We start from the raw sequence: 16,898 nt of genomic DNA, 5'->3' as shown, positions 1-16,898 counted from the left end.
TTAATTTTAATTTGTAGGAACTCTTTCTACATTATCAAAGTGATTCTTTTTCTGTGATAAGTATTCAAACAATTTTTTCTAGTCTTTGCTTTTTTTTGAGTGAATTGCATTTATGGAAGACCAGAACTCAAGTGAAAATATGCTTTTTCTCCTCAAACCTTGAGTTCATTAATAATACAGGTTTTTCTCTCTTGCTATAAAACAAAGTTGGAGGTAGTTGAGGGTGAGTGAGGTCATCATTATTGGCTTTCAGGCTTTAATGGCAAAGAAGAGGAAGCTGCTGAGCAGAGTCCTTTGGAAGCCTGCAGGTAGTAGGACACTCCTGTGTCACTGCTGGAACCTTGAGTAGAGGGAAAAGTAAAGTGACTGAGCTACTGCAGTTAGATAAGTAGGAGCCTGCACAGGAAAAGAAACTGCCTGGGTAACATGGGGTCCACTTAGAAGGTTCCTCTGATGGGCTTCACTAGAGCATACAACTGACTCCCAGGGTGGGGTTACAAATATGCAGACACATCTCAAACCACACTTGCCTCCAGGAGCCACACAGGCCTGGTGCTGGCATAATGGACGTAAAAGATGCCTTTGCAGTGAGCACAATGCTTGACCTTCTACCTCCTGGGAGGTAGAAGGACCAACCTGACAGTTGCATAGAGAATGAAGGGGCTGCTTTGACCTCTCACTGGTCCCACTCAACTTGTTTAGAACTCAGTGGAATAAGAGGTGTTATTTAATGGGGGTTCCCACTGTAGCCCCAGAAGTCTGGAACCTGGTAGATCTGGATTTGGAGGCCACAGCTCACTGCTTTGGACACTGTCTTTGTGCCTTTCAGGTGGCATGACTCTATGACGGAAGAATCATTGCCCTCGTTTTATAGGTGGGGAAACTGAGGTCTGTGGAGGACAAGGAGCCACCTAGAAATGCTATTGCTTCCTCTCTGAGCCCAAGCTCTTTCCTCCTATTTGTGGCAGGCAGAAGCCCTTTGCCAACACCTAAGTAGGGTCTTCAGGATCCTGGTGCCCCTCTGGCTGATAGTTTGACTTCCTCAGGTAAGGTCAGAGCCTCAGTTGCCTAAAGTGAGGAGTGTGACACCAAATTGTAGAGTGGGGAGGTCAGGAGAGATGGTCTGCGGGCAGGGGAAGTGCAGCGCCACAGTGTGGATGTGTTACAGGGCAGGGAGAGGACACCCAGACCCCGCAAACCTGCCTGCTCTAAATGGGTTCTGCCATCTGCCCCATCAACACAAAACATATGAGACTTTAATGGGAAGGAACTTTAATACAACTAGGAAACAATACAGGAAAGGCAAAGAATCTAGTTTCTAAATCGAGCACCCAAAGTTACCCGTCCCCTCGTGGGTAAAAGTCCACCCAAGCAGGATTGGCTCAGAGCAGGGCCCCAAAGCCTGCCACAAGTCTAAAGCATCTTCCAGTGGGGACCCACAGAAAAGGGTCAGAAACAACCAGACAAGTCTGGAGGGAAAAGAGCAAAATCAAAATCAAGACAAAACCCACCATTGTCACCTCCCCACGGGTCTCTCACCCACATCTGTGTCACCCGGTCCACGACCAAAAGGCAAGTGCAGCTTCTTCACGTGTCTCTTGGCTTCATGTGCCTCCTCTAGGTCTCCTGCTGGCTCCATCCTGCTTCCTTCTTTCCTCAGTCTCCTCTGCAGCTTCTTCTCTCCCTGCTCATCAACCCGCTCCTTTTGGGTGGGGCAGAAAACCTGGAACCTCCCCGTTTCCTGGAGACCACCCTGTTACAGACGGAAGTTCCTTCCAGAGGCAGAGGGGTGGCAAGGGGACCCACAGATGGCACAGGGCCAAGGGTAGGTGGGGGCAAGCTGGAGGTGGGGAGCAAGTACATTAAACAGGATAGGACTCTGATTCCTTGTTCAGAAGTCCCCCCTTCTCCACACTGGTCTATTAGCTCTTTAACCACAGCAGCGATGACACGTTACGTTAAAATTGTTTACACATTACCTTAAAACTGCCTGACTGGGGAGAAAGTGCTTTACCTGCACCCACCAGCTGTGCTTCCACACAGGGAATCCACATATGCCCTGAACTGGAGACAGCACCAGGTGCCAGTGTGTGCCTATGGGTACGTGCTCATTGCAGCAGCCTTCCCAGCCTCCCAGAGCGAAGAGCCATTGTTCCAGGTCACTGGAAGTTTCCAAGGTGAGAGGTGGTGGGAAGCTTCAGTGTCATGACCACAGAGCTGCAGGCTTGGCCCCTGGGGCAGCAGCAGGGGATAGGCAGGGGGTCAACAACCCCCACCGACATCCCCTGTGATTCCAGGCTGGTTTCCTGAGCGGAAACTGAGAGAACTTGGCTTCCTCCTTTGTACAACGAAAGCCCCTTCCGGGGTGGGTGTGGGGAAGTAGATGAGACTGGGCACCCAGCACCCCTGCTCTGGTCTTGGTCACACAGCATGTCCCCCACCATCCCCCCCAAGGAAAGTGTTGCTCTTTTCCAAGTCTCCTCCTCCAGTTCGTGCATCCTCTCTGGTGCTCTGGCTTTCGTCCTCCCTTACGCACCAACCCTCTTCTCTGGTCAGCACCATGGCTATTTGTACTTCCAGCTGGTGGAGACGGAGACGGAAGGGGTGAAGACTTTATTTTACAACTTTGTGTGTGCGTGTGTGTGTGTGACCCTCGCAGGGGGCTGGGGAACGAACTGGCGCTGCAGAGGCTGACGGGCAGCCTCGCAGCCCAGTGCTCAACTGCTGCGCCACTAGGGGAGGCCCTATTTTATAACTTTTGAGAAGCCACTGTTAATGTTGGGAGAGAACAAAGCTGAAATTATAGCTAATGTTTTAGGTCTGTGCTTTCAAATATTCCTGATGCTTCTCTCCTCAGCTCACCCTCCTTGGTCGTGAATAATTGAGAGACTGATGATGATCAAATTGCTTAATGCAAACTCTACAAGCAAACACCCCAGGGGTGAGTACCTTACGGTCCTTAGAGACATCACACCCAGGGCGGACATTCACAAGACACACGTTTCCTCTTCTGCTACATCCCAGCTTAGACCGGCCATCCCCAAAGGGCTCCTGTCTGCTTCTGGTCCACGGAGGGGAAAGCAGGTGAGCTTGCAGGGCCTCAGCCAATTAATCTCTCCCACAGCCCTAATGCCAGAGCACTTTTATGGCCCAATCAGTCCTTGTATCCGTCTCCTTGGAGTCTCTGCTTTGTTAATATTCAACTTCCATATTTTCTGGTGACAAAGTAGGTCAGATCTATGGCAAAGGGTACTCTGAAATCACACCGTGTCATAGTTATTAAGCTAAACATAAACTGACCTTAGATTGGTGATTCGTTGTTAATTCCAATGGGAAGATCAAGGCCAGAGGTGGAGATAGGAGACCCCCCTCCAACCCCAGGATTTCCAGCCACGCCCTCCTCGCCATACCCCCTCTCCTGCCCTCCCACGCTTCTGTGCCCTGAGTGACTCAGTCTGGCTGCCCACTGGTGAGCAGGGGTGCATTCTGGGTAGGGGTATTTAAGAGCTGGTGACTTGTTGATTTTGGAGTCTGTGAGTTTGGAGTGCAGGGTCCTTGGGTTCACTCTGGGAAAGGTTTCACCAGAGCTCCCGTTTCAGTGACACGCGGTGAGTTTCCCGGGCGAGTTTTTCCATAAGACACAGACATTAGTTATATTTAAAGAGCAGGTTTATTAGGGAAGGGATAAAACAGTAAACGACACTTGCATAGACACAAGTGGGCAGGAAGAGTTGCCCCAGAAGGGACAGGTTTGCTAAGAGAGGCTTGCATGGTTGCTGGCCAGTGGCCTTGACAGGTCAGGGGCAGGCAGGAAGGCTGCTGCCCTGCAGAGGTAGAGAGTTGGTGAAAAGAGGCACCTGCATAGTCACAGTGGGCAGTGGGAGTGCTGCCCTGAGCCAGTGCAGAGACTGCACTGATAAAGTCTTCTATATAGACTTCTTTATCTTCTATATAGTCTATATCTTCTTGACCCCTCACAAGGAGGTGAGTTGGTTGCTAAATTTGGATAACTACGTAGAATTTGAAAGGGACCAGAGATTCTACAATGGGCTCAATCTCCATATCTTTACCCTTGGGCCTGCGCTCTAGACAGCAGTCTGATACCTGCGTGGATGTTATGCTTTGTAATCTAGGTGTCTGCACCTCAGGATACTGGTGTCCACAACTGTGTTGATGGTTATGCGAATGTCCTCTGCCCCCACCTCTTTGTGTGAGCCAGGTTTCTGGTCTTGTGGCACCTCCTTTTTTAGTGGTTTTTTTTTTTTTTCTATTCTTGTCCTCCATCAGTGAGAGATGGTTCACTCTCTTCCCAGCCACAGATTTGTGGAGGCTACCTGATGATGTGGTGGGACACATGAAAAAGGATGGATGACTGAATCACTTTCCTAAAATATAGGGATTTAACAGAAAATGTGGGGCATGATTAGGCCATATCAGATCAGGAGTAGAAGCCATTGAAAAGATCGTTTGTTACTCACAGTTCCAAAGAGGTGAGGACACATGATGCCCCCCGGGCCTGCATGGGAAAGCACCATGGGGGGGGGGCAGGGTTCAGGATTTGGAGGAGAGGGGGAAATGTGGGCAAGCGCCTTATTGTGGTTTCCATGGAAGGAGCAAGAAGTTAGGGTTCGCCATGTTAGGATTAACCATGTTAGCAGGCTTAGGTTGGGCACAGGGGCAGTCCCAGTTGTTTGGTGCTATGTGATTAGGGTAGGTAGCTAGACCCTGAGAGTTAGGACCCCATAGAGGAAGTGGGACTGGGCTGGTTGGTTTGCATTTGAAAGGTGTGTTGGGTGAGTAGTTTGTCACCACCAGGAATTACTAACCTTGGGAGAGGAAGTCCCTCCAGGGTCAACAAGTCCCAGGGGTAAAAACATCCAAAATAAATTCAAAGATAACAATGGGAGGACTGTGTGATTCACACTAGACTCTGGGAGGGAAAACTGACTATCCTTTGTTGTTAAGTCATGGAGCCTGGGGGTTCTAGGACAGTGCACTGCTGAAGGGGCAAAAGGAGGGGCATGGGCACATGGATGCAGAGCCAAGTCTCAGCATCAGGTGACATTTGTGAACTTCATTCATTCAGTCACTCACTTATTCTTTCACTCATTTACTCATATGTCAACCAAAGTCATTGCGCCAGCTGTATTTCAGCCCCAGTTCTGGGTCTGGACTCTGAAACAGTAGCCCTGCCCTCATGGCACACGTAGACAATGAGACTGCTACAAAGGAGAGAATGATGACTCTGACAGAAGAAGCATTGGAGGGCTTCTGAGAGGTGGTGATATTGGCATCAGATCTAATAGGTTTATATAATGGTTACCTTGCAGAGACAGTAGGCAAGATGTCTTTGGAAGTCTAGGAAGAACATAGGTAAAAGCATATCAAGGCTTTGCAAAGAGTTCAGTAGAGCAAAAACAAACAAACCCCCCCAATAGTCTAATTTTTAAAATGAGCAAATGACCTGAATAGAAATTTCTCCAAAGAAAACAGGCCAATAGGTATTTGAAAATCATCACTAATCATCAGGGAAATGCAAATCAAAACCACAGTGAAATACTACCTCACACCTGCTTGAATGACTATTATCAAAAAGACAAGAGCTAACCAAGTGTTGGTGAGGGTATGAAGGAAAGGGAGCCCTTGGATCTTTTGGTGAGAATGTTCTTTGGTGCAGTTGTGGAAAATATTTTGGGGTTTCCTCTTTTTCCTTAAATGGAAAAAGGTGGTACACACACACACACACACACACACACACACACACATGCAGGACTATCATTCAGTCTTTTAAAAGGTGAAAAATTTATATGATCTGAAAAGAAATCAGACTATTATTAGTCTTTTAAAAGAAGGAACTCTTGTGATTTGCTACAACAAGAGTAAACCTGGAGGACATTCTTCTAGGTGAAATAATCCAGACACAGGAAGACAGATACTGTATGATCTTGTTTACTGAGGAATCTAAAAAAAGTCGAACTCACAAAATCAGAGAGTAGAATGATAGTCACCACAGGCTGAGGGGTGGGGGGAACAGGGAGATGCTGATCAAACTTCCAGTTATAAGGTGGATAAGTTCATGTCCAGCATGGTGGCCTCAGCTAGCTACCACATACCTGAGAGTTCTCCCCTCACACATACTGTAACGAGGTAAAGTGACCAATGTATGCACCAGCTTGTGGTAATCACAAAGTTTACAGAAATTAAATCTTGCTGTATACCTTAATAAAGAGCACACTGCACAACCTAAATATATACAATTTATATTTGTCATTAAACATCAATAAAGCTGGGGAAAAAGTTCAGTGGGGCTGGAATACACAGGAGTACAGTTAGACATGGCTGAAAAACCATGGGGGCTGAGGCCTGAGAAGGCTCCAAGGTCTGAGAAGGGACAGGACCCTGGGTTTCCTGCTGCAGAGTATAGAGAGCTGGACAATGTCCAGACCGGGGTGTGACATCATGAGGTGGGCGGGGCACAGTCCTGTCTTCTTATACCCCTCTTCAGTGAACTCACCCTCAGATTTTCAGTGTTCATATAGCACCCCCATCCCTTGTTACAGCATGGGGAAAAATCCCTTAAGCACCTCTGTTCTAAGGTGGGATGGTAAATACTCTTCTCCCTTCTGGAACCCATGACAGACACCATTAATCATTCTTTGCATTAGAGACCAGACTGAACCACAAAGGCCTTCTCGACACAGTGCCTCATGCTTACTACCCTTGTATCCAGGTTGGCATACATGTCAAATTATCAGTCATTTCTGTTTTAAGAGTAGTGTTCTCTTTCTGTTTTTTTTTTTTTTTTCTAAAGATTTATTTATTTATGCATACAAGAGCTGGGGCACAGGCCAGAAGTGTGAGGGTTGAGACGACTCACGAGAGACAGAGTGGGGAACAGAACAGGTGCAGGGGATTAAGACGCCACCAGGGAGGCCCAGTGTTCTCTTTTTGGAAGTACTTTTATTTAAAATAAGGAAGAGAAGGCCTCCCTGGTGGTGCAAGGGGTTGAGCACTGCACCATGAAGCATTCCGCAGCCACTACAGCACAAGTTTGATCCTCGGCCAGGGAGCAACCCACATGGCACAGCAGACCTCTCCTGACTTGCCCGCTGTTCTCCTCAGCCGTGTATGTCAGTCAGTCTGCCTGTTTTGCTCCCCACTTTGTCTCTGGTGAATCCTCTCACCGCCCTGCATCTCTGGCCTGTACTCCAGCTCTTGTATGCATAAATAAATAAATCCCCAGAGCAGTTGGTGATGTTTGCGTGGTAAGCTCTCACCTTTGTGTCTTTCACAAGGCCCAAGTGCAGGCAAAGAATAGATGCTCAATTAATGTTTATTGATGAATCTAAATTTCAATTTTATCTACCATCATCCTCAGGGAAGAAGAGTAGAAATGAAATTAAACCCCATATATTGCTGAAATGTATCGATCACCAAGAAGCCAGTGTTGTATGCTAGCCCACCTGTGAGATGCTGGTTTTAAAGTCACACAAATCAGCATTCACACAGCCCCTGAGTCACTCGGGACTTGCACACGGTTGGTTGGCTTCCACATTAGCACTGAGAGGCAGGAACATCACCGTGGTTACCAGGCCAGCACACAGAAAACTCTCAATCAATACTTGTGAATGGATGAGTGAAACTTCCTGGCACAACAGGCTGAATGAGGCAGCTCCCTCACTGGTAGAAGCAGAAGGCCTGGAGCAGCCATGGGAGGGGTGGGGGTGATGTCGTCAATTCCCAGTTCAGTGAATTCTTTGTGGCCCTAGGATCTGCTTGGGAAGCAGAGGGTTTGTGGAGACAGAATCCTGACATGACCAAGGAACAATAGGGAAGCCGTGTAGACAAGGGGCTGGCCAGGGAGCAAGAGTAACGAGAGCCAAGGCAGAGGTGGAAGCAAAGCTGCAAGCTGAGTCAGAACTGGACAGCTGGCAGTGGGGGGGAAGAGAGACTTCGAGAATGAGCAGCTGGGTAGCAAGCCATCCATCCAACAAATATTTGCTGAGCACCTACTACGTGCCAAGCACTGTGCAGGATGCTGGAGAGAGTCCACAAACAAGTAAAGATGCTTGCTTTGTGGAGCTGGCGCGCTTGCGGGGAGAGACAGATGGAAACAATCAGTGTAATAAACATGGCATGTTGGAAGTGAGAAGTGCTGCAGACAAAGGAAAATGCAGAGCAGATGGGGGTGACTGGGAGTGCTGGTGAGTGTGCAGGTTTGGCAGTGGCTAGGGGAGGTCTATTGGGGCGGGGAGAACTTACCAAAGTCTTGATGGAGCTGAGCCTCTTCTCAAGCAGTGTCTGGGGTAATTGAAGAGGCCTTATACACGTCTATTTAAAGTACCACCGACTCAGGGCTCAAACCATAGAAATGATCCCCTGTCATTGCTGGGGCTGGAAGCTTAAGATCAAGGAGTCAGCAGGGCTGGTGTCTCCTGAAGCCTCCCTATTTGGCTGAAAGACGGCCGTCCTCTCCCCTTGTCCTCACAGGGCCTCCCCTCTGTGTGTGTCTGTGTGATCGCCTCCCCTTGTAAGGATTGCAGTCCTATTGGATTAGGGCCCACCCATATGGCTTCATTTTAACTTAATTTCCTTTAACTTAATTCCCTCTTAATTCTCATTGTGTCCTCTCACGTTCTGAGCTCCTGGGGTCAGGATTACAACAGATGTGAATTTGTAGGGGGACACAATTCAGTCCCTAACAAGCCTGAGCTGGGAAAATGCCTAGTATGCCTGAGGCACAGCAAGGAGAGAGGATCATGAGATGTGGACCCCAAAAGTGGCTTCACCTGGAGCTCCCGGCTTCCTGAGACTGGGCCATGGCCTTCCAGCTCCATTGAGCTGCTTTGTCAGCTGGCCTTTGCAGAATCTGCAATAGCAACTGCTAGAGAATCAAAGACTCTCCTGTTGACAATCTTTCTTGGGCAGCCAGGACCAGCCCCCCAGTCCTGGGTCAGACACTCATGGTGTGGTAGCATCCAGGCTCTGCACCATGGCAAACTTATGCCAGCAAACTGCTGACATCTAGTCAGAGGCCCTGGGGACGGCGGGGCGGGGTGGGGGTGGTTGCTGACTAGGGTGGCGAGCAGGATCATGCAAAATTTAACTCACTGGAAAATGCTGGAAGGTAGAGAGCCAGGAGCCCTCAGCTTGGAGGCAAAGGGGCTGACAGTCTCTGTGTAGCTGGGGTCAAAGGTCATTTGTGGTTACAATGTAAAGGGACTGGGGGGAGGGGGGATTTGTGGTCATTTCAGGGATATACTTGTTGCCAGTTCCTGCTCACCCGCCACTCCCACCCAAATGTCCAGATCTGAGTCTAGTATGACCTCCGACCCCTCCCCCTCCCAGGTGTTTTCTCTGACACCCATTGGCGCTTAGAGGCCTGCTAAGAAGACATGTTTGGAAGTATAGTTCTCACAGGTCATTTGCCAAATCACACCCATACTTGTGACTTGGAGGATCTCCCCATCCAGATGGAATTGAAAGCCCTGAATGATGGAGGTGTCATGGCTGGTCTGAGCCTGGGCCCCATGAGGTTTTGCACCATCAAATCTCTTTTTCGGACCCCTGTGGCCACCTGTAAAGGCAGGACTAGGGCACGGTGCAGGTTTTCTGATCCCATGCAGACTGGGTAAAGGAGGAGTCAGAGTCCTCAGTAGTTTTGCAGGTTTTTTATTTGGGGTTCACCAGGCATATGGCAGGCAGGGGTGCTGGCTGGGCAAGTCTTCACTCTATCTGGGCTCTCTAGCATTCGTTCTGCTGCTTCTCCGCTTCTCTTTCGGCTTCGGCTGCTGCTGCTGCTGCTGGCGTCCCCTTGACGCCGCCCTTAAAAGCACAGTCTTAGCTCAGCTGAATCCCATCTACCTATGCCCACACCCTATTCCAGGTGCCCGCCATCAGGCATGCATTCAGGACAAGGATCCATCATTTATCCTGATGGCGGAAAGGCAGAAAAGCCTGATATTTTCTTTACCCTACACCACCACATGAACAGTTTGGGTTAACATGCTGGGTAATGAGAGCACTACCTCTTGTATTAGTGATCTCTTGCTGCATAACAAGTGTAGGGTAAGGTAAAAAATAACAGGCTTTTCTGCCCTCCCGCCATTAGGATAGATGACGGAACCCTGCGGTCCTGAATGCATGCCTGATGGCGGGCACCTGGAGTGGGGTGTGGGCACAGGTAGATGGGATTCACCTGGGCTAAGACTGGGCTTTTAAGGGCAGCATCATGGGGACGCCAGCAGAAGCACAGAGAAGCAGAACCACGAGAGAATGCCGGGGAGCCCAGACAGAGTGAAGACTTGCTGGGGGCTGGGAGGACTGCCAGCCTCCCGGCCCCCAGCACCCCTGCCTGCTGTGTACCTGGTAAATCCCAATAAAAGCCTGCAAAAGCCACCAAGGGCTCCAGGACTCGGACTCCTCCTTTACTTGGTCTGCTGTATCAGAAAACCTGCCCTGTGTCCATTCCATCCTGCCTTACAACAAGTCATCCCCTAAGCAGCATAAAACAACACACCTTTATTATCTCAGGTTTCTGTGGATCTGGAATCCATGCACAACTTAGGGTCCTTTAACTTGGAGCCTCTCTGTCGGGTAAGGAAAAATGTCAGGCTTTTCAGCCCTCCCGCCATCAGGATAGATGATGGATTCTTGCGGTCCTGAATGCATGCCTGATGGCGGGCACCTGGAGTAGGGTGAGGGCAGATGTAGATGGGATTCACCTGGGTTGAGACTGGGCTTTTAAGGGTGGCATCATGGGGATGCCAGCAGAAGCTGAGAAAGAAGCAAGAGAAGCCAAGAGAGAAGCCAAGCAGAAGCCGAGAGAGAAGCCAAGCAGAAGCCGAGAGAAGGCCGGAGAGCCCAGATAGAGTGAGGATTTGCTGGGGGCTGGGAGGACTGCCAGCCTCCCGGCCCCCTAGCACCCCTGCCTGCCGTATGCCTGGTAAACCCCAGTAAAAAACCTGCAAAACCACTGAGGACTCTGACTCCTCCTTTGCCCGGTCTGCTGGATCTGAAGTCCTGCACTGTGTCCATTCCTGCCTTTACAATTGGCGTAAGTCGGCAAGATGATCCATGCAGACGGGTATGGAGCCCTCCGAAGACCTGGAGGGACTGGTGGACAAGGTCCGGGAGCTACGGAATAAGACCACACCTGGAGGAGGAGACGCCTGAGAGGACCAGCCAACGACACCGGAAAGGACCAGCCAATGACCCCTGAGGCAGCAGAATCATTGGCGAAGAGAGGACCACGATTCGGAGCTCGCCGGTGCTGATTCAGGGAGAGGCCAACGAACTTGGCCTAATGGACTTGGACTGATGGACACGGACTATGAACTTGGACTGACAATCCCGCCAGAAGGTGGAGGACCTTGGAAGGTTATGTATTTTTTTTGAGAATCTGGGGGTGGCCAGTGGGCCTTGATGGCCAAAAGCAGCCTGTGTATGCCCAGCAGCCAGGCAGAGGAGAAAAGCCAACTGAGAAGGCAAAAGCTGGTGCTGATGCTAAGTTTGGGAAGCCCTGAGCGGCTGTTAAGCAGCCTAAGTATGCTGAAGACCTGTGAGTCCCGTAAAATCACCTGTGGGATTAGCTGTGTCTGCAGTCATAATAAAATGCCCCTGGGTCAGAATTCACTTCCTCAGTCAACAGTTCCTTGCAAACTTGACCAGAGGCAGGTCCCAGTTCCTTGCCATGACACTTCTCCATAGGGCATTTAACCCTTGGCAGAGAGGAAGGTAGAGGAGGGGTGGGAGAAGAGAGAAACTGCGGAAATGGAAGTGATAGACTTTTGTGACCTCATCTCACAGGTGATACCCCATCATGCTCATTGTTTTCTGTTTAGTAGGAGTGAATTGGTCTCTAGGTCAAGTCTACACTCCGGTTTGTTAAGAATTCCTCTTCCATGAAGCTGCCTTGAACCTTTCTGTCTTGGGGATCTCCGTTTGTCTGACAGTGTAGCTTTTGATGGCTATATCAGAACTTGGCCCCTAATACTTTTTGCCAAGAACATTTTCTCATGTGTTAGTCAATGCTGGGCTTGGTGGTTCCCTCTATTCCTTGTGCCATCTTTACAAATCAATCCAGCCTCTTATTCCTCATGAAAGACAGCAGACCACATTGTCTCCAACTCTGTGTCTCCTGACTCACCCAGAATCTTAACTTCCATTCAGCAAGAGCTTCAGAAATGACACCTTTGTGCCCATTCTTCTTAATATACAGATGTGATTGTGAAACCATTGTATTTTGAGATAATAGTAATATATAGTGGTAAGAAACAATGCAGAGAGATCCTGTATATTCTTCACCTACTTTCCCCCATGGTATCAACTTGTATTACAGTATTGCAACAGGAAATAATATTGATATGATCCACCAACATATGGATCTTATTCAGACTTCACCAGTTATACACCCACTTATGCATGTGTGTGTAGTTAATGCTATGCAATTTTATAATGCATGGATTGTGTGATCACCGTAGTGAATACACAACAGTTCCATCAAAACGATCCCTTGTGTTGCCTTTTTATAGTCAGTCACCTCTCCTTATCCCCATCTGCAAGAAACCTCTGGCAACCGATACTCTATTTTCCATCTCTAATTTTATCATTTCAAGAGGGTATATAAATAGAATCATATGTATAAAATGTCTTGAGATTTGTCTTTCATTACTCAGCATAATTCCTTGGAGATCCAACTAAGTTATTATATATATCAATAGTTTGTTCTTTTCTTTTTTATTCTGAGTTAGTGGTATTATACTAACATCTGTTTAATCATTTACCTTTTAAAGGACATTTGGGTTGTTTCCAACACTAGACTATTATGAATGAAGCTGCTGTGAATATTCATGTATAGATTTTAGTGTGAACATAAGTTTTAAATTCTCTGGGATAAATGCCCAGGAGTGCAATTGCTGGGTCAAATGATAAGCACATGTTTAGTTTTATAAGAAACTGCCATACTCTTTTCCAGAGCAGTTGTACTATTTTATGTTCCCACTGGTATTGTATGAATGATATGGTTACTCCACATCCTCACCAGCATTTGATGTTATAATTTTTTATTTAGGTCATTGATAGGTATGTAGTGATAGGTCATTGTAGTTTTAATTTGCATTTTCCTATTGGCTAATGATGTTGAATATCTTTTCATATTGTTATTTGTGTGTCCTCTTTGGTGAAATGCTTGTTCTTGGCCTTTTGCCAATTTTCCCATTGGATGGTTGTTCACTTACTGTAATTTTTTGACAGGTTTTTATATCTTTGTAGACATGAGTCATTTGTCATTTACACTTCATGCAAATATTTTCTCCACTTCATAACTTGTCATTTCATCCTCTTAACAGGGTCTTTTACAAAGCAAAGTTAAAAATTTTGTGAAGTCCAATTAAGCCATTTCCCCTTTTAAATGTTTTAAATAAACTCCTTTTCTAATTCTAAAGATTTTCTCCTGTCTTTTTTCTAAAAATTGGTACAATTGCATTTTTATATTTTAAGTCCATGTGCCATTTTGGGTTAATTTTTACATAAAATATGAGTCTTCAATAGAAATTCATTTTGCTGTTGTTTATGGCTATTCAGTTGCTCCAATTATTGAATAGGTTATCCTTCCTTGAATTGCTTTTCCTTTTTTTCCCAAAAATCAGTTGGGCATCTGTATGAGTATATTTCTGGGTTCTCTTTGCTATTTCACTGATTTATGTCTCTGTTTTCTTTGCCAAAGCTACATGGTTTTGATTACTATAGCTATATACTGGGGCTCAATATTGGACAGAATAATTTCTCCCACCTTAATCTTTTTTCAAGATCTTTTCAGCTATTCTAGCTCCTGTAATGTTCCTTAAAATTTTTTAAATAAGCTAAAATTCTTGCTTGGATTTTTATAGTAATTGCAATAAATATTTTGAGCAATTTAGGGAGAATTGGCGTTTTAAAATCCTTTCATTCATTAACATGGTATACCTACCTCTCCATTTATTTAGGTCTTCTTCTATTTATTTTATCGGTATTTTGTCATATTTATCTATAAATTCTGTACATACATTGTAAGAGTTATGCCTAACTATTTCTTCTCTGGAGCCATTGTAAAGTTTTTAATTTCACTTTCTACATGTTCATTCTTTGTACATTGAAATGTAATATATTTTGTGAGTTGACCTTGTATCATGTGTCCTTGCTGAAATTCACTTATTAGTTCGAGGTTTCTTTGTTTTGTAGATTCCTGAGAATTTTCTACATAGATAATCATATGATCTCTAAACAGTTACAGTTTAACTTCTTTTCTTCCAACTATGTGTCTTTTGTTTCCTTTCCCCCATTATTGTACCAGCTAGAACTTCCAGTAATATGTTCAATGCAGTGGTGAGAGAAGGTATTTTTCCTTTGTTTCAAATCTTAGGGGGAATGCATTTAGTGTTTCACTTTTATGATATTAGGTGAAGTCTTTGGCAAAAGTTTTTTTTTTATCAAATTGAGGATATTCACCTTCTATCCTAGTTTTCTGAGAGTTTTTATAATTAATAAATGTTGACTTTTGTCAAATGCTTTTATGCATAAATTGGTAAGATCATACAATTTTTTCTTTTTAGCCTGTAAATATGGTAGATTTCATTTAAAAATATTTAATCAGCCTTGCATCCCTGGAATAAATCCCATTTGGTCATAGTGTTTAATTCTTTTTATATATTTATTGTATTAATTTACTAAAATTTTCATTGAGAGTTTTTGCATTTAAATTCATGAGAGATATTGACTTGTGACTATTTCTTTTCACTATCTTTTTCTGGTTTTGGTGTTAGGTTTATATTAGCCTCACAAAATGAGTTGGCAGTGTTGGTTAAAATATATTTATACATATATGAATAAGATATGAAAATATAAATAAAATCTTAAAGATATATGTATTAAACATGATATATTTAATACAGATTATAAAATAAATTACATAATATTATAATATAATTCCATATTATAGCAATATATATTATCAATACAATAATATAAAATATGTAATATATAATATAACATGAATATAGCTACATATAAATTTTCTTAAGTGTATTCTTTATGTATATTGAGTGACATGTCAGATGTTACAATTTTTGCTTCAATTATAATTTACGATACTAATGAGAAGCATAGTCTATTGTATTTATCCCTCTTTCTACACATTCCAAAGTTCTTTTTTCTCTTCTGAAGTCCAAATGTTTTTGAAGTGAAAAAAATAGAAATTCTCAGGAAAGAAATAGCAGTAATTTTAAAAAACTTTGTTTTGATAACTTCTTTCACTCAATCCTGAAGGAAATATTTGCCAACAATAAACTCTCTTGTTTGCTTTCATCTGAGAAGGCCTCTTTCCTTCCTTCATTTCTGAAGTATATTTTCACCAAATATAGAATTTATAGCTGACAGTTCTTTTTACAGTACTTGGAAAATGTCAAACCCCTTCCTTCTGGCCTCCATAATTTCAGACAAGAAATCCGCTGTCATCCAAATTAAAGTTCTCTTATAAATAATGTGTTGGTTTCAAATGCTTTCAATATCTTTTCTTTGTCTTTATTTTTCAGACATTTAATTATTATGTGGAACTCTTTTACATTTATCCTGTTTGAGAATCACTCAGCTTTTGAATTATGTCTTTCTCCAAATTTGGGAGAGTTTTCAGTCATTATTTCTTTGAATACTTTTTCAATCCTTCTTTTTCTTCTCCTCTGGAGACTCGGAATATGAATGTTACTCTTTTTCTTATTGTCTCGATGTCCATGAGAATCTGGGTTTTCCCCCAGCCTTATTTTCTCTCTATTGTTCAGAGTTGAAAACTTCTATTGATTTGTGCTCAGGTCATCTGATTCTATTCCTGGACATTCCCACTACTATTGAGCACATCCAGTGAGGGATTTTTTCCCCCTTGTTATTCATTTATTGCTATTTGATTCTTTCTTTTACAACTTCCATTTTTTCTGAGTTTCTATTTTTAATTTGTTTTAAAAGAATTCATAATTGCTTGTTGAAACATTTTTATGATAACCCCTGTAAATTTTTGACAGTTCCAACCTCTGATTCATCTCTGTATTGATGCCTGTTGATTATCTTTTTTCATCCAAATTGTAATTGGTTCTTGATATTAGGAGTGACTTTCTGGTCTATGCTAGACATTTGGATATTGTATGATGAGACTGGATCTTATTTAATTTTTCTTTTTGAGCAGGCAGTCTCCCCATTGAGGGAGCACAAATACTGACTCACACTGATGCTTTGTGGATGGGTGGGTGGCAGTTAGTTCTCTCCTGGGCCCTGATGACACCTTTCAGTGAAAGGTGGTTGGTTGGGGAACCAACTTGCACCATCTGACTGTCTCTGAGCTCTGGCACTAGGCTCCACTGGCACAAGGACTGGAGAGGTGGAGAGCTAACTTCCATTCTTTGTTATTGAAGAGCAGGGGGCAGAATCCCTGCTGATGCCAGGGCTGGGAAGAGGGACACTCTTCTTATACCTCTTTTTTTGCCATGTGCAGGAAATTTTTGTTGTAAGATGGAGGACCTGGGAGGAATAGGAATATTTCATTTGTCCTACGCTGGAAGTTCAGGTATGGTTCGACCTTCCTATTTTCTATCTGTAAAATGGGTGTAATAATATCTACTTCATCTGTACTGCAAAACTATGTTTGTCTATTTGAAAGTACACTGGTGAATGTTATGCTAGTGGAGACTTTTATTAAAATGATTGCTCTTTCTGAAAATAGGGTCTGGTAAGATGCAGTTTGAGAAGAGACAGAATTCTGGTAGGACCACTCCATTTTCCTCTGTCAATTTAATGTTGGTGAAAACACACTTGATAGGCAGAGTCAGCCTTCTATTGCCTATTTCTCCTGTTTCCTTTGAGTCTTTTGAGAATTT

At 44.6% G+C, this 16,898-nt stretch overlaps 1 long non-coding RNA gene across 2 annotated transcripts; it reads left to right on the top strand.

The window, feature by feature from the left end:
* The first annotated feature begins 2,216 nt into the window (after window positions 1-2,216).
* Window positions 2,217-16,566, top strand: LOC119250920 (uncharacterized). 2 transcript variants are annotated; one of them, XR_005126450.2, is made up of 3 exons: window positions 2,217-2,604; window positions 2,858-2,941; window positions 16,517-16,566. It is a non-coding gene; the product is annotated as an uncharacterized LOC119250920 (long non-coding RNA). The 2 variants fall into 2 exon arrangements; XR_005126449.2 differs by having other exon boundaries at window positions 2,858-3,084.
* The last annotated feature ends 332 nt before the right edge of the window (window positions 16,567-16,898 follow it).

The sequence above is a fragment of the Talpa occidentalis genome, unplaced genomic scaffold (genome assembly GCF_014898055.3).
Source record: "Talpa occidentalis isolate TD23 unplaced genomic scaffold, MPIMG_talOcc4v2.1 talOcc4.181, whole genome shotgun sequence".
NCBI lineage: Eukaryota > Metazoa > Chordata > Mammalia > Eulipotyphla > Talpidae > Talpa > Talpa occidentalis.
The sequence above is the reverse complement of the archived record's forward strand: the minus strand, read 5'-3'. Positions and strand labels throughout refer to the sequence as shown.